The sequence below is a fragment of the Canis aureus genome, chromosome 5 (assembly GCF_053574225.1).
Source record: "Canis aureus isolate CA01 chromosome 5, VMU_Caureus_v.1.0, whole genome shotgun sequence".
In the NCBI taxonomy this organism is placed as follows: Eukaryota; Metazoa; Chordata; class Mammalia; order Carnivora; family Canidae; genus Canis; species Canis aureus.
Window position 1 is genome coordinate 62,338,959 of NC_135615.1, and position 26,492 is coordinate 62,365,450.

The window sequence follows — 26,492 nt, forward strand, 5'->3', positions numbered from 1 at the left end:
TTTCTTTGTCCATATTTTTCTTTGCTCCTTCCTTCTTCCCTTCTTGTCTTTGGGGTGAATGGCTCATGATCTGTATACAAATGCTGACAGGAAGTCTCGCCCCCTTCAAGACCTGGGCATTGGCCTCAGTGGCCGGAGTGGAGGCCGTGTCACCTCCTATTTCCTTCACCCTCTTTCACAAAATAAAATAACTAAAATAAAACGAATAAAATGGGGTTGAGTGCTTATTATTTGATAGGCCTAACCATTAACCATGCTAACTGCTTTCCATGAATTTTCGTTAATGCTCACAACCCCTCCTCAGGGAGACCTGATAAATAAATGAAGGCTTAAAGAGGTCAGGTTAAGAGACTCTTCTGGTACGAGGAGAACATTCCATAGGTATGTAGCTGTCTGGATTAAAGGGGTAATATAAGGGCACCTGGGTGGCTCAGCTGGTTACTCATCTGCCTTCAGGTCATGATCTTGGGGTCCTGGGATAGAGCCCCATGTCAGGCGCCCTGCTCAGTGGGGAGTCTGCTTCTCCCTCTCCCTCTGCCCCTCCCCACTGCTTGTGCGCGCGCGCTCTCTCTCTCTCTCTCTCCCCCTCTGTCAAAGAGATAAATAAAATCTTACAAAAATAAATAAAAATCAAAGGGTAATATACATTTGTTTGTACAAGGAACTGGTGTGATTGCCTCGGGGAAAGGACCCAGGCAGCTGAGGGTCAAGGACAGGAGGGATGTTTTTTAGTCTCAATCCATTTGCTCCTTTTGAACCTTGTGACTGTGTTAACTCCTCAAGAAGCTTTTTAGATTTTAAATGACTAAAATGCGTGAGAGAGAGTGAGAAGAAAGACAGGCACACAGAAAGCCACTTCCCTGGATCCCACAGCATTCATTCATTCACTGACCCCTCAGGTAACCCTCCAGTACCACCCATATGTGCCAGGCCAGGCACCTTGGGTGCGGTGGTCCAGAGGGTGGGTCCCGCCATCAAATTGTCTTGGTTTAAATCCCAGCTCCGCTGCCCCCTAACTGTGTGACCTTGAGCTATTGACTGCACCTCTCTGAGCTTTGCCCCCTCATAAAACAGAAAAAAAAATCATTATAATTTTACCTCCCGCATAGACCATTGGGAGGATGAAATGAATTCATGTGCACTTAGAACAAGGTACCATGCAGAAGGATTTGCCTCATGCATACTAATTACCTAGTCTATTACAAATGTTATTTGCATTAATGGTAACAACAACGACCCTGGGCAATGGGCATGATTGTCCCCCACTTTATAGGTAGGTCAGCCCAAACTCAGCCACTTGCTCAGTGAAGCCAATGAGGGGTAGAGTCAGCATTCTGACCCCGTGTGCCACTTGCTTGGGATTCAGGGTGGAGTGCCCATCGGCTGTGACACCACTTTGCTCCTGCCCCACCTGCTTACCTGATCCGTGTGGACCTGACCCTGTCTTGCTGGGGCCAAGATCCTAGGAAGCCCCTACACCCTGCCTCCCACTGCAGCCCCCCATTTCCATCACAAAGTCAGCAAATTGCAAGGGCATGTGAATGGCTGTGTCACAGACACCACCTTGAGTCTGTGGCCTTTAAATTAAATTTTTAAAGTAAGTACAGGACAGAATGAGGATCTCTGTCCACCTGTTCAATTCCTCCTCACCTTTGGTCCTGGTGGAGAGGGGCTCTCAGGACAGTTACATGCCAGTGGCTTGTTGTAAGCAGTCATCCTTCCAAATCTCTCTGCATGTGCTCCCTGCAGCAGCAGCAGCAATCTGGGAGCTGGTTAGAAATGCAGAAGTCCAGGCCCCTCACAACTCCACTGAATCAGAATTGGTATCTTCCTAGGATTCTCTGGGGGACGTGGGTGCATATGAATGTGTGAGAAACACTGGTCCCTATGCCTTTCAATAAAACATGTGGCCATTCCAGAACGGAGACAAGAACAGTCTCTGAGACCTGGACCTCTATGGGATAGGCAGGATGGAGGATGCACGAGGGAGGGTGGAGCAGAGGGGAGGAAAGGAAGGAATGAGAGGGGTAAAAGGAGAAGGTACCAGGCTTCAACATGAGGCTGAATTTATCAGGACTAACAACATATTGTGCCCCTTCCTCTATTTTTAATCATATTCAAGGTTGGCTGCGTGTAACAACAGGCTCCTCATGGCCACAGCTTCTGCCCTTCCAGATATTTCATGGCATGCGGATATATGTAATTAGAAAATGTGGGACTTTATTAACAGGAGCTGATTTCTAACAGCATGCCTCATAGTGATCCCCACTAAACTTGGGCGATCTTATGAAGGGAGGGGTGAGTCAATATGTCGGCATCTACTGCTACATAACAACCCCCGCCTCCCCCCCCCCCCCAAAAAAAGCACGCAGAGATAGGAGAGAACAAGCAGTCATTCTGAAACATGTTCTGTGCATCCGGATTTCAAGAGTAGCTTAGCTGGGTAGTTCTGGCCTGAGGTTTCTCATGGGGGTTACAGTCAAGATGTCAGGGCTGGCTGGAGTCATCTGGAAGCTTGGCTGGGTCTGAACATCCAATTCCAAGACAGTTTGCTCACACAGCTGTGGGCAGCAGTTCTCAGCTCCCTTCCACGTGAATCTGTCCACAGAGCAGCCTGAGTGTCCACAATATGGCAGCCCTCTGCCCCCAGAACAAGGGGCCCCAGAGGGACCGAGATAGAAGGCACAGTTCTTTTTGATCTCTCTTCAGAAGTCACACTGTATCATTTCTGCAATATTCTACTAGTCAGCCCTCTTCCATATGGGAGGGAACTATGAAAAGGCATGAATATCATGATGCAGAGATCATTGGGGCCATCTTGGAGCCTGGTTACTACAGTCACTGACACATATGTGTGACTTAACTCAGCACCAGCTTTCCTTTCGAAGAAAAGACATTCCTGAGATCCTGAGCATCTGAGTGCCTGGGTGCCAGAGATAGAAATCCAGTTCAATAGCCTTTTCTAAAAAAGTTTTTGTTGGTTCATGTAACCAGGGAAGCCAAGAGTGGAAGAAATAATAATGATAGTGTTTATTGATCACATGCTATGAGCTAAGTACCTGCTTTAACTCATTTAATCCTCACAAAGATTAAGAACTTGAAACCATCAGTACTTTGTTTCTTTTTTAATTTCAGCATCTACATCAGTGTTGGCCATCTTCTCAGAATTCCCCAGGTGGCAGGTATACCATCACCATTAACTCAGTATCCGTGGCCTTGAGAGCTGGTGATCCAAACAAAGGGAAAGAAAGAAACGGTTTCAATTGGTTCATCTCAGTTATAAAATCCCAAGGAAGAACTCTGATTGGCTCAATTTGGTCATGTGTTCATTACTGGGCCAATCACAATGGCCAGGGGTGTGGCAGGAAGAGGAAGTTCCTTGAAGAAAGATAGGGTGCATCGTAGAAAGGGCAGATGGAAAGGGTGCAGGATGGGAGAGGGAAAGAAGATCTGCAAAGAGGTTTGGGATGCAGGTGATGAGAGAGCCATCGGTCAGTACCTCAAAGGCCAGGATCCCAGGCTGGTTACTGCACGAAGGGCAAAATCAAAGGCAGACCACCTCAGCCCTTTCCGACCAGCAGATTCCATCTGGCCGAGATGGACATGAGTCATGGCCCAACTTCTGGAGCTTCCCCACGTGAGTATCATCCCTAGGAAAAGAGCTGAGTGAAAGTACACCTGGAGATTCTGACGTCAGACCCAAAGTGGGGTACAAAAGTGCACATTCCCTTACGTCTTATTTTTTATCTTAGTTAGGAGCTTGCAACTCCGTAATATTTCCCTGTTTGTCTTTTTATAAAAGTAGCTTTTCTTGAAAAGATCTTTAGAGCCCCCATGGGCCCTATGGCTTTGATACCTCCTGGGGAACTACTGGGTACCATGGAGGTCTGCTGATGTGACTCAAGAAACTTGGAGACAGGGGTCAACAAGAACCAGTTCCCAATGTCTTGGGAGGGTGACAAGGGAGAGAAGAATGGGGTTGGTCTGGGGGAGCTCCTGGGGACTCATGTTTTGCTTAAAGTCAGTAGAATTTTAGGGCTTGGCATCCCCTCTTCTCTTCATGGTCCCTCTACCTCTTTTCCCCTCTGACACTTGATCCTGAGCTGAGGGATACACTTTGTCCTGGGGATTCTCTAGGAGCTTGGTGCATCCCAGAGCCTCATGTTACTGAGCACTTGATAAATATTCACCGAGTGACTTGCTGCTTTGGAATTTGATGATAAAATCAGGCTCTTCCTAATTTCCTTTTGGGTCGTTAGGACAATCTTTTGCAAATATTTTCTAAAATAAGAATTATTAAATACTCTAATTATAAATACCATTCTGTAAAAATAGCTTAATAAGTGCCAAATAGAAGAAGTTTAAATACAATTATAAAGTGTAATCATTCTATTTTAGTACATGTGCTGCCGAAGTGAGCACTAAAGTGTCATCATTATAAAAGAGTTAGTAGGGTACTAGAGTTCCCCTTTGTTCAGGTTTGCCATGTGACAGTGACTTGTCGTCATGCTTTTCTTTGCCAAGTCAGCAAGAGAGTCTCGTTTGAGGGCAACAGTTATTCCATTTGTCCTGTGTCCTCTCCCTGCCATGCCTGAGCAAACTCAGATATATGCCAGCCCTTCCCGAGCTCCCAAATATTAAGGTGGAGTCAGGACTGTTCTTGAGGTCACTCAGTAAGGTTGGGACTTGGGGTCCCTGTCACATGCTCTCACTGATTTTCCTAAGACGCTCCCTTATTGTCCACATAACAGTCAGGCCAAGAGGTCTCCACACCAGGGTCTGTCTTCCCAGCAAAGCTCCTGACCTTTTGTGTCCTAGAATACAGCAGAAGAACAGGATGGCACAGCCTGGCTGGAAATAGTACTTGGGAAAAGGCCATAGACTCAACCACTTGCTCCACAGCATGCAGAGGGGCCATTGCCAAAAAATATAATTATCCAGAAATGTGGAGCAGAGACACTGCAGGAGAGAGGGGCTGAGCAGAAGGATGAGAGGGGAAGGGAGGCAGAGGCAGTGCCGATCTGATGGGTGGGCAGAGTCCCTCTCCATCAGTGGTGAGCTGTGACCAGGGGCGAGGACACATCCACAACTAAGGTAGACTGGTCTGTCAACTCTGACCTTCTAAGAAAGCTGTCTCGATGATTCAACCCTTCCAAGAAAGAGGCCCCTTCCATCCTGCAAAACTGTGGATGTTCATCCTCACTCTGCAAAGAGAGAATCAGACAATCTCCCCTAGAGGAACCCACCTGGGTAGGGTCCCGGGTCCTCAGATGGGATATTTGTGATGGGAGCAAAAGATGGGTGACCAGTTTGCCTGTGGGGAAACCACAGTGGAATATTCTCATCTCGCTGCCTCTGAGGTCTTTGGCTCATAGATTTTCAAGCATCTGCTGAGCTTCTTCTGAGTCAGGTTCCACCCTTGCTCTGATTCTCATTGGTGTGACAGTTACAGCACATTGGTATTTCTCTTTGCTCCAGCAACACCCTCTTGAAGTACAATACAGGAGTATTAGTGGCAGGTTATAGGACCTCTCTGAATTGATACTAGTGTCTCCAACCCTGAGAACGCGTCATAACACACACCAGCACATAAGTGTGACATTCAAAATATTTAACAGCTGGGACCTCACTGGCATCAGAGCTGGCAGGGTCCTGAAGACTCCTGCTGTGTGCCAGGCATTGACAGGTCAGTCTGTGAGTCATGGGAATGTCTGGGAGGTCCCAGGGTAGAACCAGAGCAAAAGAGGGGACACTTGGGGATCTCAGGGCAGCACTCTTTACCAACTGCCATGGAACTATTTCAGGATTTTCAAAACAGAAAGAATTGGATATCCACCTACAGAATAAGAAAGTTGTATCCCTTTCTTATTCCATACATAAAAATTAACTCAATATATCAGAGAATTGACTATAAGAGCTAAAAACTATACAATTTATAGAAGAAGATATAAACATAAATCTTCGTGACTTGGGGTATGCTAAAGCCTTCTTTATTTTTTTTATATATTTTTTATTTATTTATGATAGTCATACAGAGAGAGAGAGAGAGAGAGAGAGAAGCACACAGGCAGAGGGAGAAGCAGGCTCCATGCACCGGGAGCCTGACGTGGGATTCGATCCCGGGTCTCCAGGATCGCGCCCCGGGCCAAAGGCAGGCGCCAAACCGCTGCGCCACCCAGGGATCCCTACTAAAGCCTTCTTTAGATATGACTCCAAAATCACAAGTAGCAGAAGAAAAAAAAAAGAAAAAGAAAAACTTGACTCCATCAAAATGTAAGGCTGTGGGGATGCCTGGGTGGCTCAGTGGTTTAGCGTCTGCCTTTGGCCCAGGGTGTGATCCTGGAGTCCTGGGATCCAGTCCCACATCGGGCTCCCTGCATGGAGCCTGCCTCTCCTTCTGCCTGTGTCTCTGCCTCTCTCTCTCTCTCTCTCTCTCTCTCTCTGTGTATCTCTCATAAATAAAAAATAAAATCTTAAAAAAAATGTAAGGCTGTGCTACTATAAAGGACACCATCAAGAAAGTAACCAGAGAACCATAGAATGGGGGACATAATATTTGCAAATTATATATCTGATAAGGGAATTGCATCTAGAATATATTTTTCAAAAACTATTACAACTCAATAATGAAAGAAAAATAACCCAATTTAAAAATGATCAAAGGATCTGAATAGACTTTTCTCCAAAGGTAATATACAAATGGCTGATAAGCATGTGGAAAGATGCTCAACATGATTGATCATCAGAGAACTGCAAATCAAATCCATGATGAGACATCACTTCACACCGTGAGGACAGCTGTAATCAAAGAGTCGAATAATAACAAAGGTTGGACAGGATGCAGAGAAACTATCACCTTCATAGTTGGTGGGAATGGTGCAACCCCTTTGAAAAATAGATCAACAGTTATTCAAAAAGCTAAACGTTGTTTTTATATGACCCGGATTTCCATTCCGAGATATATACTCACGAGAGATGAAAGCACACATCCACACAAAGCTCAGACATGAATCTTCAGAAGTAGCAGTATTTGTAACAGCCAAAAAGTGGAAACAGCCCAATGTCCATCACCTGATGAATGGATAAACAATATGTGGTCTGTCCATACAATGGGAATACTATTTAGCTATGAAAAAGATTGAAGTCTTGACATGTGCCATGATGTGGATGAACCTTGAAAATGTGTTAAGTGATAGGCCATTGTAAAAAGATTGCATACCATATGATCCCATATATGTGAAATACTCAGAATAGGCAAATCGATAGAAACAGGAACTGGTTTCCTAGGGTTGTTCCAGCTGGGAAGAAATACCGAATGACTGCTAGTGGGGCAGGGTTCCTTTTTGAAACAATGCAAATGTTCTAAAATCTATGTAGTGATGATTGCACAACTCTGTATTTTAAAGTCTGCTGAATATTGTACATTTTAAATAGATGAATTACAATCCATGTGAATTATAGCTCAAGAAAGTCACTGGATATGTCCCACTGCGGCAACACATAAACATACTACTTAAAGACACTCTCCAAAATGTTCAGACACGCATGCCTACACGTATGCATACATACGCACTAAGCAAACACAAGAAGAAGGAGAAAATTGGTTCGACACCAATAGCTGTGAATATTCCCCTCTAAGGCTCCTCTAAGTGAATTTTTGTTGCGAAGCTTTGGCATAAGAGGTATCGCTGAAAACACATAGAATTTTATCTCCCCCAAAGAATAAAAAGCTTTTGTAACCTCAAATAATTATGTTCTGGAACTTTCTTATATGGCAAGCTCCCTGAGTCGTCTCTATAGCCTTCGTACAGTAACAGGATTCCATAGGACAGTATTTGCAGGGAGACCTGCCAGGGGCTTATAAAAGCCTGGTGCTGTTATCCCCTCAAAAAGCAGACAACTTCCCCCCGACGCCAGTAAACTGCTGTCACCTCACACTAACCTAGGAGAGGTGGTAGGGGAAGATGTTTTCCAGAATATTACAGTGCAGGGATGCAGCTCTGAGTGCAGGGAAGATGGAGGCTTTAGTGACACACCCTGTGGCTAGGGTCGGGAGCCCCCAGTCACACACCATGTGGGAGACTTGGAGAAGGCTGGTCGACAGGTAGATGAAACCCTTGTCTTCATCAGGAGGGCCCCGCAAAGCTCTGAAATGCACTCACAGGTTAACTGCCATTCCAGGCAAGATGGGTCCAGGTTGGAAGGAAGGCCTTCCTTCTCAATGGCTCGTCCTTGGTACTGCTGCCTGAGGTCACAACCATACACTCTGCTATGATGACAGCTGGTATCTGACATTTGTTGAGCACTCTGATAAGCATCTACAGGCTTATCTTGTTCTAGCCTCAAAGCCACTCACTCAGGTCAAAGCTATCATCGTGCCCCCTCTGCAGGTGGAGCACCAGAGTCTAAGGGGGACAGGGTGAAGGTCTGGGCCCAGGTCTCTGCCTAACACCGTTGCCAAAGTCCTCATCACTTACGCTTCAAAGGCAGGTGCTCCGACCCATACTTACAAACTAATAATTAGGGGAGAGATAGCAGAGGAGGGAAGAAGCTCGTTCTTTTCTTTCCTTGGCCACAGTGAATTACTGCTGAACTCAGCTTTCATTAGTGAATTACTGTCAAAACTCTTGAGAAGCAACATTTTGGAGGACAGAAGGGTGGGGGACAAATAGCCCCTCCAAGATAAAAGGAGAGAACAAATGGAGTGGAGGGTCTCTTACACTGAAGAAGTCTTCCTGCAGGTGTTTAGGAAGACAGCAGGACCAGTACGTTAAGTAAGATAGGGGAGCACAGACGCCCTCAAAGGCTGGGCCAGTCCCCTGCCCTTGGTCGCACGGGGACCCAGATAGATGCCTCCTCACCTAAGGCTCCACGAGCTGTCCCCTCACAGAGGGCACCCCCTCCTTTTCTCTTCCTTCTGCCTGTGCGCATGTCAGAGACCTGTCCTGTAGATGAATGAAAAGGGGTTGAGGAAACCCATTTGCCCAGCCTGAGTTCCTCCATAGATCCACACTAAATGGCAAGGAGACCGCAGGCCAAGAAAGAGCCCCAACCGGGGCCAGACACACTGAGTTCGAGCCTCATAATCAACTCTAACAAGCCGTCCACTTGGGTTTCTTTCTTTTCATGTTTTTATTTTGACATACTTCTAAATTTACAGAAAAATTGCAAGGATCGTACCAAGAATTCCCGTAAACCCTTCACCCAGATGCCTCAAATGTAAACATTTTACCATATTTCTCTCTTTCTCATCAACGGATAGATAGCCAGAGACAGGCAATACTTGTTTTAGGTACTTATCTTTCACTTGTATAGATATATGAGTATATCGGTATTTAGATTTATCTATATTTACACAAGTGATAGCTATGTAAATATAAAGATCTCCACATAAAAATATTTATATATGTGTACAGTACACATATACAAGCCCATATCTACCATATACACATGTATGTGTATATATGTCCAAGAATATATGTAATTTACACTATGTATATATATATAAGTTGATACTTCCAATTCCGATCCAGCAGGGCCGAGTTCGTCAGATCCTTGTGCTCTCCGTACACGTCCCTCCTTTGTCAGTGAGAAACCTGGCTACTATGATGCACCATGTCTTCCCTTATTAGCCCAATCCCAGAATACACAGCATTTTCAGAATTGCTAACCTCTACGATTACAAAAAAGGAACCAACTTTCAAGAGCTAAAGATTCACACTGAGCTCTTTTGTCTTTCATCCAAACGCTGTTTCAAAACCACCGGGCTCTGCTCTCCCAACCCTTCCTTTCAGTGTGGTTTATTGTTTCATTTGAAATATAGTTCAGTTCATTTGTTTTCACTTGTACCTCATTTTAAGATTTTCCGCCAACCTTGATGATTTTACTCCCTTTTTTTTTTTTTTGAGTGCATGACATTATTATCATGGTTCCCAAAGTCAGAATTGAACCAAAAACATATATTAAGAGAGGCTTTACTTCCTCCCATTCTTTCTTTTTTTTCAACCCCCTTCCCACCCACTTCCTAGAACTAACCAATCTCATTAGTTTCTGTTTTATTCTTTTAGCTGTTGTTTTCTTGGCTTTGTACAAATATTTTCTTTTTCCCTTCCTTTTCCTACACAAAAAGTAGCATCCTGCTTGAGCAATAGGTCCTGGAAATCACCCCCACCCACCTAAGTCCCAGATGTCGTCTTCATTCTTTTGTACAGCAGCGTAGAACTCCACTGGGTGGACAGCACCACAATTGTTCAGCAAGTCTAGTAGTATTTAGATTGTTTCCAATATTTTGCAATTACAAACAATGCACCAAGACATAACCTGGTGCATTATTTTCACATTATTGGAATGCCATCCACTTTTAAGTGTTATGTAACAGTAGGGATTAGATCCAACTCCATGTAATAGAAAATCCCAAATAACAGAAATATATAATGGGTTATTCCCATATGCATGACAGAAGTCCAGAGGTAAGCAGTCCAGGGTTGGCACAGTGGCTCCTTCAGGGCCGTCAGGGACCCAGGCTCCTTTTGTCGTTGTATTGTTCCATTCCTAGCGTGTTGTTTCCATCCCCATGGTCACCTCGTGACCCAAAGTGGACCTGACGCTCCTGCCATCACATCTGTGCCCCAGAAAGAAGGAATCAAGGGCAAAGAAAAAAGGGAGGGCCTTCCTCAGGGATTATTCTTTTATGAAGACATTCTGGAAGAATCTCTCAGCAATATCTACCTGCATCTCATTGACCAGAATTTAGTCACATATGTACAAGGGATGTTGAGGAAAATAGTCCTATAGCTGGCCACAGTACTGCCCTCAGTGATTAGGGCTCTTTTGGTGCAGAAGCAGGAGAGAATGGGTATTGGCCGGGCAACTAGCAATCTCTACCCCATGTTACTACAATTAACTTTGCAGCCCTTCCGTTCTACTATACAACCTGTGAATCTTCTGTGAACAAGAGCAGACAAAGTCACCTCCCTCCCTAGAGTAGTTTGGGACAATCTTAGGAGCACTTTCATCACACCCAGCCAGTGCGAGGCCCTTCCCCCTTGGGGACCAGAAGCACCCTGGAGAAAGCAGCCACTGGGGACCACCTGTTATCTACGCCACGAGGAGGGTCAGATGTTTTCACGAGAAGAGGAAATACAATGATCCTTCAGCAAGCAGAGGAGATAAGCCCAGAAGCCAGATGCCACTGTCTCTCACCAGGCGCGAAAGGAACAATGTACTCAATGTTACCCGGAGAACCAAATGTATCAAGAGACATTTAAAAAAGTCCCCCGGTTTGTCCCAGGGGGATAGGAACTGTCCTAGGAAGCAGCGTTAAGTGTAACCTGAATAATGTCAGAGGGGCCAGAGGAGGCAGCGCTTCTGGGGTGAGTTTGGGAGCAGAGGCGGGGAGGGAGGAGCGTCGGTTGGGACGAGCAGGGGACACAGCTGCCAGACTCAGACTCCGAGACGAGGAGGGGAAGGGGACTCCCAGGGTGGCACGGCGAGAAGCACCGGGGTTCTGGTGGCCAAGGGACCCCGCCTTGATGGGTGACAACCATAAAGTCACTTCCCTCTCTGGGACCTCCATTTGCTCACCCACAAACTGCTCTCTAGTTTGGAGCAGGTGGGAAGAATTCAGTGATGGATTAAAGCCCAGCAAGGAGGTGGGGCTCATGAACAACTAGCCTATCTTGTAGTGTGCCAGCTGCCGGGCAGTCCTCCCGCAGGTAGCAATATCCGGTCACCAGACCCTCCTGCACTGGACGGAGCCTTCGAGAAGGCAGGAGAGCACGCGCCTTCCTGGGGGAGGCCAGAGTCCCCTGTCTCCCTGGGACACAGTTAAAGGATCTGCCTGTTCTCACGGCTGAGCCTCGTTACCCTCTGCTACGTGAGGCCGGAGCAGGATGGCCCCAGGGGCCGAAAGAGGCCAGTCCACCTCAAGAGGTGGGACATTTTCGGTTTCCTGTTTCCTGCTTCAACATGCTGGTTCTAAAGGAATTTTGTCCCCAAGGCACTGTTCATTAAGAAATCACTTTCCTCATACTCAGGACTCCTAGGATGTCAACCTGTAATTTAGCCTTGTCCCAGTGTCCACTGGACGTGCAGCCCTGGACATGTCTCAGCCTCTGGAAGCGGCCCTCCCTTCCCCCTCAGGGTGTTTTGAGAAGCCAACAAAAGCTCTGCTCTCCATGGTTAAGTACCAGAAAGTGCTCATGCCCATAAAACCAACTCGTGTGAAAAAAGCACATTCATTCTTGTCCATTAAGCTCTTGAATAAGCCAAAAAGAAAGAAAGAGAGCGAGAGCGAGAGCGAAAGAAAGAAAGAAAGAAAGAAAGAAAGAAAGAAAGAAAGAAAGAGCTACCATGTATTGAGCACCGATAGGTCACCGATCTGCTAAACGGCAGAGCTGAGATTCAAACCCAGTGCTCCATCACCCCAAACCTAGACTCTTAAAAAGTTAGACCTTCTGGCAGAGGGCCTTTCTGAAGCTCAGAAGCAGAGCCTAGAAGCAAGGGCGCAGGACGGGTATCCTGTGGTGTGGGTGTCCCCAGGAGCCTTCCTCCTCCCGGGCGGTGCCCCCCTCCCTTGAAACCCAAACTCCTCCCTTCACTTCTCGGCCACAGTAAAAACCAAAGTTTATTTTCGTTCCCTCCCTCCCCATGTTAAAGGAAAGCAGAGCTTGGGCTCCACATTCCATTCTAAATAAGGGATCGGAGGACTGTTCAATCTAATTAAGATGATTTGGCAGTTTGGAAAGCCATATTTCACACACCCACGTGCACACAGGCACACACCCTGTGCACACACACACACACCCTGTGCACACGCGCACACACGCACACACCCTGTGCACACGCGCACAGACCCTCTAGGCAGCCCCGGCCCATCATCCCCAGCCAGGTGCTCTGCCGCCAACCTGGGGCCGCAGAGGCATCTGCCCCGCCACTGCTCCTCTGCAGGGTCTGGGGACGGTCCGCATGTCATTGCAGGGTGGTCGCTCAGATGGGGACAGTGAGTCACCCGGCTCCTTCTCCTGCCTATTGATTGCCTTCTGGGACTTCCACGGCTCAGGCCCTTGCGTGCTCCAGACAGGAAGGCAGCTGTCAGTTGTGAGAAACTAGGGTTCCCTTTTTATTCATAATTGAGTTTTTATTGGTTGTTCTGAGGATCAGTACAGACATTTCAATTTGTACACAGTTCTTAATGTATGTACCGAAAATCTAAAAAATCATGTGGTTGTGATTCTTTTCTAAAAGTTATTCCAGTGAACTTCCAGCTTAAAATTTGGAGGCAAATTTTCCTTAACAGTATAGAAACTAGGGTTCTGCCTCCAGGACGGCATCAGCTGGAGGGCAGGGTGCGGGCGACCACTACCAAGGGCAGCGATGGGCTGTAACCACCCACTCAGGTCTGAGGCCTCCCATGCCCTCCTTGGTGATCAGCCAGCGGAGGAAGGGGGTCCTCTAAGACCGCCCTTCTCAATACGTGGTCTGTGGACCAGCATGTAGGTGTCACACAGGAGCTTATTAGACGTGCAAACCCCACATTAACACATGCACAGGAAAGTTGGTGAAACTCTGCTCTCAGTTGAAAACCTGGAGGCCTCTGCCACCCACCGCCCCAGATGCAGATTCCTTAGCTTTCAGGGCTGAGTACCCGGCCAAATAAAGAAAAAGCTCTGCAGGAAGAGAACTTTGAGAAATATTATATTCCATGTTCTTCTCCAGAACACACAAAACCTATCAGCACATTAGAGGCACTGATAAGTCCTGCATAAAGGAACATTTACTTTTTTGTTTAACTGAATGTCTCCTAAATTTATTTAACCACTAAATATTCTTTTCATAGAACACCCACTGATGGAATATATTTGGGGAAATATTACCCTTACTTGTAAGAGGCAAGCACAATTCCTCATATTATCTTTGGGAAAAGAGCAGCTGTGGTGTCCTCACGACAGTACATCTTAACAACCAGGTCTGAGACCTCAGGATGTCCAAATCAGGAACCTATTTCATTTTTTTTAAGATTTTATTTACTTATTCATGAAAGACACAGAGAGAGAGGCAGAGACACAGGCAGGGAGAGAATCAGGCTCCCTGCGAGAAGCCCGATGCAGGACTCAATCCAAGGATCCCAGGATCATGACCTGAGGCAAAGGCAGATGCTCAACCACTGACCAACCCAGGCACCCCTCAGGTACCTATTTCAAGGGTGACAGGAACATTTACATCACTTACCTTTGACTAGGGCCACACCCAAACCTCTTCAGGATTCCAACCTGGATTCCCATGGTCCCTCAAATTTAACATGCCCAACCCAACTGCATTCCAGAATACTTACCTATACCAACAGGAATCTTCTCCCAGGCTCCAGAACTGTGTCTTTACTCCCCTGACCCCTTATTGCCCCTCACTCCTCCCCCACCCCCTTTGCCTTGTCCCCTCCATCTGATCAATTGCCAAGCTGACTCTATTTTCTCTTTGTCACGTTTGTCATCTCTTCCCACTCTGCTCCCTCTCCTTATGACTAAGCAGGCGTCTTGTCCCTTAAGCACCTCCCTGTCCCGATTTCTCCATAATTCATCCTGCCCACTGTGACTAGAAGGATTTCTCAATGCATGGATGTGCTTCTGTCATTCGCCTGCTCAAACAAGTTCAAACAATATCATCACCATCAGCATCCTTGGGGATGACATTTACCAAGTGCTTGCTTTGTTCCGGTTCTCTTCCCATTTTGAAGACGGGGATGTTGAAGCACAGAGAGGGTAAGAACTTGTCTAAAGCTCCACATGAAGTAAACGGTCGCAAGAAGATTTGAGGTTTAGGAGATATGGCACCAAAAGCTTGGTGCTTCCTCCTTGCATGGCACTACCTCCCTTCACAGACCCTGGGCTGAGGTCTCCCTTGGCCTTCCGTTAGCCCTGTATGTCCCTCCTTTCTCACCCAGGCCAAGCCGCCACCATAGTGGAGTATGGCACCATTACTCATCTCCATCCATCAGCACCGCCATGAAATCTTTGCTGAAACACATTTCCTCCACTCCCAGCCCCACCACCCTCCATCTGTGTTTACTAGGATCCTCTCTCATCCCGAAGAGATGGCCATCTTTTAGAGGCCCTTAGCCTCAAAAAGGCTGTGTCTCCTTTTGCCAAGCCTCCCACAGGGTCGGTGGCCCTCTGTCCCCTCCAGTCCATCCTGCACCCTGTTTTAAAAGATCTGGAGTGAGCTGGAAAACTTCTTATTATAGAAATACACCAAAAGGAAATAACATTTCAATTCAGCACATTATTTGTTGGGCACTGCCAACATCTGGAGCCGGATGAGAAAAACTTACAGCCTGGAAAGACAGGGTGTTCTTTTATTTAAACCCCATAATATCCCATGAGGTCATTAAACCACGATCATTCTCTTTCTATAGAGGAAGACTCAGAGAGGCAGAGACAGTTTGCCAAGGTCACACAGCAAGTAAACGAGAGAGCACAAAGTCCCTCCTGAGCAAATTGCCTCACGGGATTTTTTTAACGTGTTATTTTTAATTGCAAGAGAAATATAAATGTGTAAAAAATAAACCAAACAAATCTCAAACAATACCAAAGAGCATAATGGCAAAATGCCTCCATTCGGATTCTGAAATCACTAATACTGTATATTTCTAGGTGTTTGTATAGATCTATAAATGTACACGTATATCGTATGTATATGTGCTTATATCCTACGTACATACCACCCACCCACATAGGCAGGTGTACGAATACTGAAGTAGTCTGTGCACGAGCTCCTGAACGTTTGCTCTGTGCACTCAGCAGTCTCTCCCAGGCATTATTCTAGGCTGGCCTGTGTGCTTTGCACCAAGGCCAGGATTAGTGAGAGCGGAGAGGCGCTGGGCACCTTCATGACGTCATGAGCACCTCCTGAAATTTTGCATCCGAGGCAGGTCTTTATTTCTACCCCAGTTCCCCACCCTGCCTTGTACACATTTTATTTAATCCTCAGAGGGAGTCCATGTTGTCAGAAAATATAGTTGACCCTTGAACAATATGAGGGTTGGGGTGCTGAGCTACCACACAGTCGAAAACTCAAGTATAGGTCTGACTCCCCAAGAACGTAGCTACTAATGGCCCATTGTTGACCGAAGCTTTACACTCACAGTTGATAACGTGCATTTTGTAGGTGACATGTATTCTCTATTATCTTCCTATAATAAAAGAAGCTAGAGAAAAGAAAACATTATTCAGAAAATCGTAAGGGGGTGCCTAGGGGGCTCAGTCAGTTAAGCATCTGCCTTCAGCTCAGGTCATGGTCCTGGGGTCCTGGGATCGAGTCCCGCATGAGGCTTTCTGCTCAGCAGGGAGTCTGCTTCTCCCTCGCCCTCTGCCCCTCCCCATCTCTTTCTGTCAAATAAATACATAAAATCAAAAAAAAAGAAAAAGAAAGAAAGAAAGAAAGAAAGAAAGAAAGAAAGAAAGAAAGAAAGAAGAAAGAAAGAAAAGAAAATCATAAGGAAGAGAAAACACATTTCCGGTCCTGTATAGTCTGTATCAGAAAAAATCCACATGCAAAGTGGACCTGCAGAGTTCCAACCCATGTTGTGCAAGGGTCAACTGTATGATGATGATGGTGGTGGTCTCTGTGTCACAAATCGGAAAATGGAGATGCAGAGATGTAAAGAGATTTGCCCAGCTTGAGTCCAGGCTGAACCTCAGGCTGTGTGTGTAGTTCCTAAGTCCTGGTCTACACCATAGGGCTCCATTGGAGCCTTTTTTAAAGAGTTTTATTTATTTATTCATGAGAGACACAGAGAGAGAGGCAGAGACATAGGCAATGGGGAACCTAATGCAAGACTCGATCCCAGGACCCTGGGATCATGACCTGAGCCAAAGGCAGACACTCAGTCACTCAGCCACCAAGAGGCCCCTCTGTTGGATCCCTTTAAGATTGAGGAGTTGCACCAGTGAAGCCTTCCCCTGGCAGACAGCTTCCTGAGAAGAGCAGGGGGGGCCAGAACACTCTCGAGGAGGGAGGGGTCACGGAGGAGGTGGCATTTGAGATGAGTGGTGCAGCACGGCTGGGATTGCAACAGGTGGCACGTTGGGGGGGGTAGCGCCCAGGGGAGGGAACTGGAGGCACAAGGGCCTGGAGGTGAGGAAGGACCGGAGCTGTTCCAGGACAGTCGGGTTTGGCTAGATGGGGTCAAGTGCTCAGAAGGCAGTGGGGAGGATTCACGAGATGAAAGGCGTGCCAACCCAGGGGCCCCCCTGGGCGGGGTGGGAGGCCTTCACCCTGTTGTGCGCAGGGGCAAGGTGACTTCTCTTAGGGCTGGAGTGGGCACCAAGCCTCTGCTGCGCTGGCAGCTGCCCCCATCTCTGCGCCTCGGCCTGGAGCAGGCCATTGCCTTTTCTCACCGGAGAAATAGCAAGAGAAGCAGACGAGCCCCTTGGGCTGCTGGCATCTTTCTGCCTTATATTTTGGCACAAAGGCACTCAGCTCTAAAGCATGACCCAGAAAGTTCTAGTGAGTCACGCGTCGTGGGCTGAGTCCCAGGGGTGCAGCTGGGCGGTCGTATGGCAGGGGCTGGTGTCTGGGTCCCGGGCGAGGCCAGGGCAAGAGGCAGGTGTGAAGACAGGGCGTGCCCCGTGCACGTGATGGTAGGAAAGGGCCCCTCTCCTCCCTCGCCCTCCACGGAAAAACATCTTCACTTCTGCAGTCCTCGCAAGCATGAGAATTTCTTCTGAGGGAGGCTGGAATGCCCAGGTTTTAGGAGAGCAGGCTCTTTCTCAATTATTTGTGTCCAGACTGCCCTTTCTGTGGATCATCTGTGGAAAATTGTTAATCCCTTAATGGGCTCCAGAGCCACCCAGCTTGTTTTGCTGCTAACCCCCATCATGCACTCGGCGTGGCCTCCCAGAGCGTCTGTCTGGCCTCTCCTTTGAGATCTGTATCCTCGGCCCAGAGAGGCGTGTCGGGGCCAGGGCAGAAGCAGCTGGATTCACAGCTCAGCCTCACACAAACAGCTTCCCCCCATGCCTCCCCTCGGCCCACTCAACTACCTCGTGGCCCTTCCCAGGCCGCTTCCGGCTGGAGGCTCCGTGGGAGGAGGCCCGCCGGTGCCCACCCTCGTGGCCTCACTGCCAGGCATCCAGGAGGTGCTTGCTAAATTACTAGAAGAAATGAGTTTTTCTAATGGGGCTACTGCCAAGCTCCCCTAGCACTTGACACCTCGGTCACCTGACAAACACCACAGGCCTCTCGTGGGCGTATAGGGCCAACTGAGTTTTCCAGGAACTCCCCAACAACTTTTTTTTTCTTCTTCTTCTTTTATTAGATTTTATTTATTTATTCATGAGGGACACAGAAAGAGACAGGCAGAGGGAGAAGCGGCTCCTTGCAGGGAGCCCAATGTGGGACTCGATCTGGGACCCCAGGATCACGCCCTGAGCCAAAGGCAGACGCTCAACTGCTGAGCCACCCAGGCATCCCCATTTCTTCTTTATTATAGAAAAATATGTATAACATCAAATTTACCATTTTACCAAGTTTAAAGTACTACTATGCAGCCATCAAAAAAAAAAAAATGCAATCTTGCAATTTACAAGGACATGGATGGAACTGGAGGGTATTCTGTTGAGTGAAATAAGTCAATCAGTGAAAGACAATTCTCATATGATCTCACTCATATGTGGAATTTAAGAAACAAAACAAAGGATCATAGGGGAAGAGAGGAAAAAAATAAAACAAGAAGAAATCAGAGAGGGAGACAAACCATGTGAGATTCTTAACTCAGGGAAACAAACTGAGGGTTGCTGGAGGGAAGGTGGGTGGGGGGATGGGGTAACTGGGTGATAGGCATAAAGGAGAGCACGTGATAAGATGAGCACTGGGTGTTATATAAGACTGAGATATATATATATATATATATCACTGACCTCTACCTCCAAAAATAATAATACATTATATGTTCATTAATTATGTGTTAATTAACATTTCATGTTAATTGAATTCAAACAAATTTAAAATAAAATAAATAATAAAGCGCACAATTCAGTGACTCTAGAATATTCAGTGTTAGACAGTCATTGCCACCATCTAGGTTCCAGAATATTTTCGTCACTGCCCGCCCTACTCCAAAAACCCTATAGTCCAAAACCCTAAACCTAGGCAACCAGTTTCTGTCTCCATGGATTTGACTATTCTGAACATTTCATATAAATGGAATGCTACACTATGTGGTTTTTTTTTTTTTGCATCTGTCTTCTTTCACCGAGCATACTGTCTTCAAGGTTCATCTTTGTTGTAGTGTCTAGCAGCACTTTGTTCCTTTTTTGGCCAAATAATACTCCATGGCATGGATGCACCCCAGGTTGCTAATCCCTTCACCCACTGGGGGACTTTCGAGCTGCTTCTATCTTGTAGCTATTGTGAATGCTGCTGCTATGAGCCTTTGCGCACAAGTTTTTGTTGGAATATTTACTTCCAATTCTTTCAGGTATATATACCTAGGTGTGGAATTGCTGGGCCATATGGTAATTCTATGTTTAATTTACTGGGGGAACTGCCAAACTCAATTGCCACCTTTTCCTAAAACACATTCATGTTGATTCTAGGACATTCAGAAAATGCCTGCACAGTAAAGCAGAAGTTAAAATCACCTGAAATCCTGGCACTGAAAGATACATATTGTCAACTTTTCTGAACATTTCCCACCATGATTCTTCAAAATGCCTTAAATATGGGGTGGCTCAGTTGGTTAAGCGTCTGCCTTCGGCTCAGGTCATGATCCCAGGGTCCTGGGGTCGAGCCCCACATGGGGTTCCCTGCTCAGCAGGGAGCCTGCTTCTCCCTCTCCTTCTGCCCCTCCCCACTCCCAATTCGTGCTTCGTTCTCTCACACTCTCTCACTCTCTCAAATCAATAAAATCTTAATAAAAAAAAAAAAGAATCCCCAGATACATGGTATACCTTCCCTTGAAAAGTTTTTACAAAGACAGAAAAGCCACTTAATGCCACCTTCTTGGTGACACTCAAGGCTATTTAAAAGTGCAAGGTCACCACTCCCCTCTTCCTTTCCTTTATTTTGCTCCCTAGCCCTTCCCTGTCTTCCTTATCTCAATAGCGCTTAGTGTAACCTGTCAAGGCTGGAGTTCTCAACTGTTTTGCTCGCTGCCCTGTGTGCAGTAGGGACATGGTAAGTATTTGTCGAATAAATTCATATTCATGAATAAACGAAAATGCAGTGGCCAATTTAAGAGTGAACTGCTATTTTATTATTTTTTATTGTTTTTAAAGATCTTATTTATTTATTCTTACGAGACACATAGAGAGAGGCAGAGACACAGGCAGAGGGAGAAGCAGGCTCCCCATGGGGAGCCGGATGCAGGACTCGATCCCAGGACCCCAGGATCATGCCCTGGGCCAAAGGCAGATGCTCAGCCACTGAGCCACCCAGGCATCCCTGAAAAGCTATTTTAACTGTGTTTGTCAACGTGCGGCAGAAATGGTTGTGTATTATTCCTCATGGGTGAGCAGCCACCTTGGAAATCTCTGCAGCCGGCCTCCTCCTCTGAAGAAGGATGGCATGCCTTAACCTGGCCATGGACATGGCCCCTGGGAATTCCATCAGCTGGGACCAAGGCCTTGCCCGCCCTTGAACATTCTGGGTTCTGTTTTGCAGGAGAGGCCCTGCTCATTTCCATCACAGTCCTGGAGAGGCCTGGAAAAGACGGTCCTGAAAGATCTCCTAACAGCCCAGAGCCCATTTGGTCCTAATTTCAGGACGGGCTTCTTCCGAACTCTAACCGAAGTCAAGGGTCCCCAGGGGAGACCATGTCTCTGCCTCCACCTCCCTGCCCAGGTCAGAGCAATTCTGCTGGCCACCTTGTCACGGGCCCGCTCCGCTCCTGATATTAGTTACAGATGATGGCAATTAGAGGCCGAATCTCCCTGGCTCCTGGTCGAATATTGAGACAGGGCTACAGCTATTTTAAGATTTTAAGCAGATTTATACTTAGTGCTTCAAAGACGGCCAGGCAGCAAGGAAAATATGGTAACTGTTGCTTTAAATTATAGCTATCATTACTTCAAAAGGAGATTCAATCAGAAACCACTGAAGACTAAAACTATTTACATCTCCTGACACTTAAAAGCAAGCGAGCAGTTTTAGCCTGTCAGCCTTGGACATGTTGGCTACAAAGAGAGAGGTACCTCACTGGCCGGCGAAGGAAAACATTTGCAAGGAAGCAGGAACCGAGAAGGGATCCTGGGGGTCCTCCCACTTGCCTGCCTCTCTCTCCCACGGTCTCGGAGGAATTCAGGGTCTGGGGCCCGCAGCAGTCTCCAAACGCCTGGCAAACCGGGCTCTCCCCAAGGCCGGGGGACTGCCCTTTCCTGTCTGGCCTCTGGCCTTCGGTCCCAGCCCTGGGGAAATCCTGTCTCATCCCATTAATACGAGTCCCAGGACAGGACGGTCCCCTGCTTCTTCTGGGCTAAGCTGCACAGACAGGACAGGAGGGCTGGGTTATGTATCAATCAGAATCTGAGCCGCAGACGGGGCTCAGAAGTGTGGGCGCTGGAGACGGACTCCTCCGGGATAGACTGTGGGCTATTTAATTTACTAGCTGTGTGACCTCAGAGAAGCCACTTAACCTCTCTGAGACTCAGCATCCTTATCTGTAAAACCGGGGTATTGCACAGGATTTCTGAGAAGCTTAAACGAGACGGTGTGCATAAAGCATTTTATTAACGAGGATAGCGCTAGATGCCGTAATACATAACCCCTCTAATTTCAGCATCGCGACACAATGAGATTTATTTCTCACTCATATGACAACTCAGAGAAGGTGCTTATGGTCCCTAGGCAGCTTTTCTCCCTGTGATGATCTGGGGATTCAGGATCCCTCCATCCTGTGGCTAGACCATCTCCTAGTGTTTCAGAGTCCCCCGCGGCCGGTCTCAGGCAGGGCAAGAGTGAGCGTGCCAGGTGCCAAGGACACATCTTGGAAGATCCATGAAGGCAGCAGTCACCTTGCCCTGTGTGTCAGTGCCTCTGAGAAGCCCCCCTTTCCCTCCCAGTCTGAATTAGAGGTCCTCCCTACATGCTTCCCTAGCACTTGTGCTTCTCTGTATCCGTCGCAGCCCCTGGAATGTAACTTTGCAGGCAGAGCCTGAGCCTCTGTTGCTCACAGCCAAATTCCAGAGGGACTTTGCACCTGGCACACAAGAGGGGGTTCAATAGATGCTGGCTGGAAGAATTTAAGAGTAAGATCCAGAACCTTGCCACATTCCTGCACACGGCAGATGCAGATCAGCGAATGGTGCTTAACAGGTGATTAGTGAACATTACTAGCTGGTAAATTTAGAAAAAGGATATACAGGCATTCTCTATACTAGAGGCTAACTATGGCCTGTGGGCCAAATGCGGCCCACCACCTGTTTTTGTAAATAAAGTTTTATTGGAACACAGACCCCATCTGTACATGAGGAGGGCTGAAAACCATCCCCAGATGGGCTGCTGCCTCCTGGGGGGAGCTCCACACAGGAAGAGCTCACTTGTTGGGTGGACAGTGGCTGTCACCTGCCACAAGCACTTAGTATACTGTTTTCCATTAACGTTGATATTATTTTACTTACTAGTGTTTTATTTTTTTTAAGATTTTATTTATTTATTCATGAGAAACACAGAGAGAGAGGGGGCGAGGCAGAGACACAGGCTGAGGGAGAAGCAGGCACCATGCAGGGAGCCCAATGTGGGACTAGATTCCAGGACCCCAGGATCACGCCCTGGGCCAAGGGCAGGTGCCAAACTGCTGAGCCACCCAGGGATCCCCCCTTACTAGTGTTTTAAAGCAATCTTGCAATTGCACAAAGGAGATGCAGGGAGATGTGTGATTACTGCAAGGTTACAGCTGGTACGCGGCAGAATGAGGATTAGAACTAAAGTCTCTTGGCCTCTGACCCACCCTGGAAACTAGGAGAAAGAATAAGAAGTTTCTACTTTGCGGGTTTTTTGCTTTAGACAGGCAGGGACCTTGGAAGTTTTGCTCTAGGTTTCAGGAAGCCGATGTTTCAGGGCTGCTGGCCATTTTGCAGGTTGGAAGAAGGTCAGCTCTGTTTTTCCTGGGTTCTGGAATAAAACCTTCCCAACCTGCAAGGCTCATCTGCAATTCCTAGCCCAGTATCACTTGCCCCCATCACCTATGTGATCTGGACCCTTTTTCCAACAAGAAAGTCATGGCAGGTGTCGTGGCCAGGCCGGTGTTCTCCAGGTGAGAGCTGGTGCCTGCCCATCCCTGGTGAGAAGGTATTAGAAAAAGGCCGCTTCTCCCTGCCCCCACCCATGGCTCACTCTGCCTCCATCCTGTCCGGGGCTCAACCCAGCCCTTCCCTTGCCTCCAGGCCCCGGATGGCCTAAGTAGTCACACACACACTACGTGACCTGAAGGACAGCCAGGGTGGGGCCCGTGGTGGCAACAGATGAGTCCCTTTCAGTTCTAGAGTTTTTTAAAAATGAGGAGTGTGTGGGGCAGCCTGGGTGTCCCAGCGGTCTAGCACCACCTTCAGCCCAGGGCCTGATCTTGGAGACCTGGGATCGAGTCCCATGTCGGGGCTCCCTGCATGGAGCCTGCTTCTCCCTCTGCCTGTCTCTGTGTGTGTGTGTGTGTGTCTCATAAATAAATAAATAAATAAATAAATAAATAAATAAATAAATAAATAATCTTTTTTAAAAAATGAGGAGTGTGGGAGAGAGACCCCATTCTCTAAGTGGGTGCGGTTGTTGGCCTGTTTTTCTGATGGGACGCCTTCATTATCATGAGACACACCCTCAGGCTATCAAGGATGTGCTTAAACTCAAGGAAGCCTCACGTCCTGGCTGTTTTCTGGCAGAGGAGTATCACTGTAGAACCATCAGATGTCCCTGAGGGGCAGCCATCGATTCCCAGAAGGAGCCAAGCCAAGGCTGAGACCCCGGGTGGTCCAGGGTGCTGGTTCTCACCCACACTGCTCAGGGCCCTAGGGAACTTAGGTGGACCTGGAAGCACAGCAGGCAGGGAAGATGTTCTCCCACACAACACGGCTGTAGGCAGAACCTGACAGTGCTGGGCATCCGTGTGTCCCGTCCCCTCAAAGCTGCTCCCCACTCTCCCCTCCCTGCTCTATGGCCCAGAAGGCTGATCCAAATAGTCAGGTTCGTTCCCACACCCTCCCTGCTCATCTGTCCCTCGAACCCCCAGCTATCTCCTGATATCTCCTTAGCAATAGGGAGCCCGGCGAGGGACTAGAGGAGGGAGGCAGAGAGGAAAGGAGGAGAATGAGTTGGGGCAGTTACCCGCCAGCTCCCTGTGGGGCATCCAAGACAGGCCAGGAGGGGGCTCAGCAGGTGGCTCGAGAAGACCCTTCCTGTCTGGATTCTCTCGTCTGGATTCTGATAACGGCTCCCTCCCTTTGTCCCTTTGGGCAGAGGGGCGCCACAGCCCTGCTGTCATGCCTTGCATTTCTCAGCATCCTTGCCCACATCCTTGCAGATAGTGCCTTGTGAAGCTTCCTCAAATGATCCTAAGTGTCAGCTGCTGCAGGCCTGACCTGGTGGTGACAGTGCCAGCCCTCGCCAGACCCTGGTTTCCATCAGCCCCCGTGACTGGCACAGCCCTCCCAACCTCATCAGGGAGATGGTTGTGAAATACGCCCCCCTCGGGAAGGGCTCAGGGAGACCAGGGAACCCCGCCCCTGCCAGGTGGGCAGGAACCCCAGGCATTCCAGGAAAGGCCACTCTACAAGTAGCTGATAGCCGTAGATCTTTCTAGGCAAGAAGCTGGGAGCATTTCGACCACAGTGAATGGTGGGGTGGGGCGGCCAGGCTAAGGAGAAGGACTGAAGGAGACAGTGAGCCCTTCCCTCATCTTCTTACTACCCCCGGGGAATTCCGTGTCCAAGCGGTCGTAAAATACCCACCTGATTTAGGAGGAAATGGTGACAAAAGATGTGGCACCACCAGGAACACTCGTCCTCGTGATAAGTCGTGGAGGATTTAAAAGGGTTGCTGACATTTGCCGTTATGTATCTTTTCATTAGAGGTAACTATCACTTTAAGCAAATTGTTTCAGGGCCTGGAATGTAGCAATAAGTGATCTAATTAGTGTAGGCTGTAATTTAGGAAGGTTCATTATGTCACAGACATTATGACTCCTGGGTATTACTAAAGGACTCATTTGTAGCCCTTCGAATGATTTTCTCATGAACACACATAATGTCATCCATCGGACTAGCACGGAGCCTTAAGAAGATCGACTGGACGAAGCTGAAACTCCAGGCTTTTTTGGGAACTAGGTTTCAGGATAGTGGTAATAAACGGGGGAACAGGTAGTTCAAGGAAAACCGAGTTTCGACAAGAGCAGCATGGAACCCTTCAACTCTGCCACCCAATGTCAAATACGTCCCTTAGGACGAATGTGACATTCGTTGTGAACAGAGCAGCCTCTAACATCTAAAGATTTTAGCTCTTTGGGAGCCAGAGAGTCTGAGAAATGGCTGGCTTTGAGGTTTAGTCATTTTCTTTTGTATTCTCAGTCTCCAAAGAAAGAAAGCACACCTGTGATATCCATAGTCACAAAAATAAAACATGCTGTCAGCTGAACCACCAACTTGGGATTGTGTTACTGGGGCCAGGCCGAGGCTAGCCCGCTACTGTCTACCTACCTGTTTGCCCTTTCGTCCTGGGCATCCAGGTAGACTACATTTCCCAGCCTCCTTTGCAGTTCGGGTGGCCATGTGACCCAGCTCTGGCCAATGGGAAGTGGGCAGAATTGATGGGCATCGCTGCGGGGCTGGGCGCATCCAATCTTAGCGCTGAGCTCCTGTTTGCTGTCAGGATGCAGTTAACGGGGTGGAGGGTTCCGCGGGTGCAGGGGGTGATGAGAGCACCACCAGATGGAGAGGCCCTGAGTGACCTCCGTGGGGTCTCCTCCTCCATGGATGGACACGGGGCATAGACCGGACTAATCCCATGCCTATGGGGCCCCATTAAATCCTTGTTCCTCAGCACCCCCAGCCAAGATCTTGAGCAGCTCTTTTTATTATTTATTTATTTATTTACTTATTTATTTACTTATTTATTTATTTATTTATGTTCAATTTGCCAACATATAGCATAACACCCAGTGCCCATCCCATCAAGGGCCCCCCTCAGTGCCCATCGCCCAGCCACCCCCACCCCCCGCCCACCTCCCTTTCCACACAAACCCCCCCCCCCTTCTTTTCCCACAGTTAGGAGTCTCTCATGTTCTGTCTCTCTTTCTCATATTTCCCACTCATTTTTTCTCCAAGCAGCTCTTTGTGTTACAGGAGCAAGGCCATTCTTTTCCCGGCCTCTAAATATTTTTTTTAAAGAGTTACAGAAACTTAACCAATTTCCAAAACTTTCAACCTTATGAACATTCACAGACAGGAACAAAGCCGGCGTCCAACACGGTCAGATCTGCTCCCCGGGAACAATAGTCGTCAAGGGCAGGGAGT

At 47.7% G+C, this 26,492-nt stretch overlaps 1 long non-coding RNA gene across 2 annotated transcripts; it reads right to left on the bottom strand.

The window, feature by feature from the left end:
- Positions 1–2,409: 2,409 nt before the first annotated feature.
- Positions 2,410–25,079, bottom strand: LOC144314375 (uncharacterized). 2 transcript variants are annotated; one of them, XR_013380250.1, is made up of 5 exons: positions 24,933–25,079; positions 6,971–7,071; positions 5,247–5,487; positions 3,500–3,650; positions 2,410–3,223 (listed from the first exon to the last, which is right to left on the bottom strand). It is a non-coding gene; the product is annotated as an uncharacterized LOC144314375 (long non-coding RNA). The 2 variants fall into 2 exon arrangements; XR_013380251.1 differs by lacking the exon at positions 24,933–25,079 and adding an exon at positions 8,862–8,946.
- Between the last annotated feature and the right edge of the window lie 1,413 nt (positions 25,080–26,492).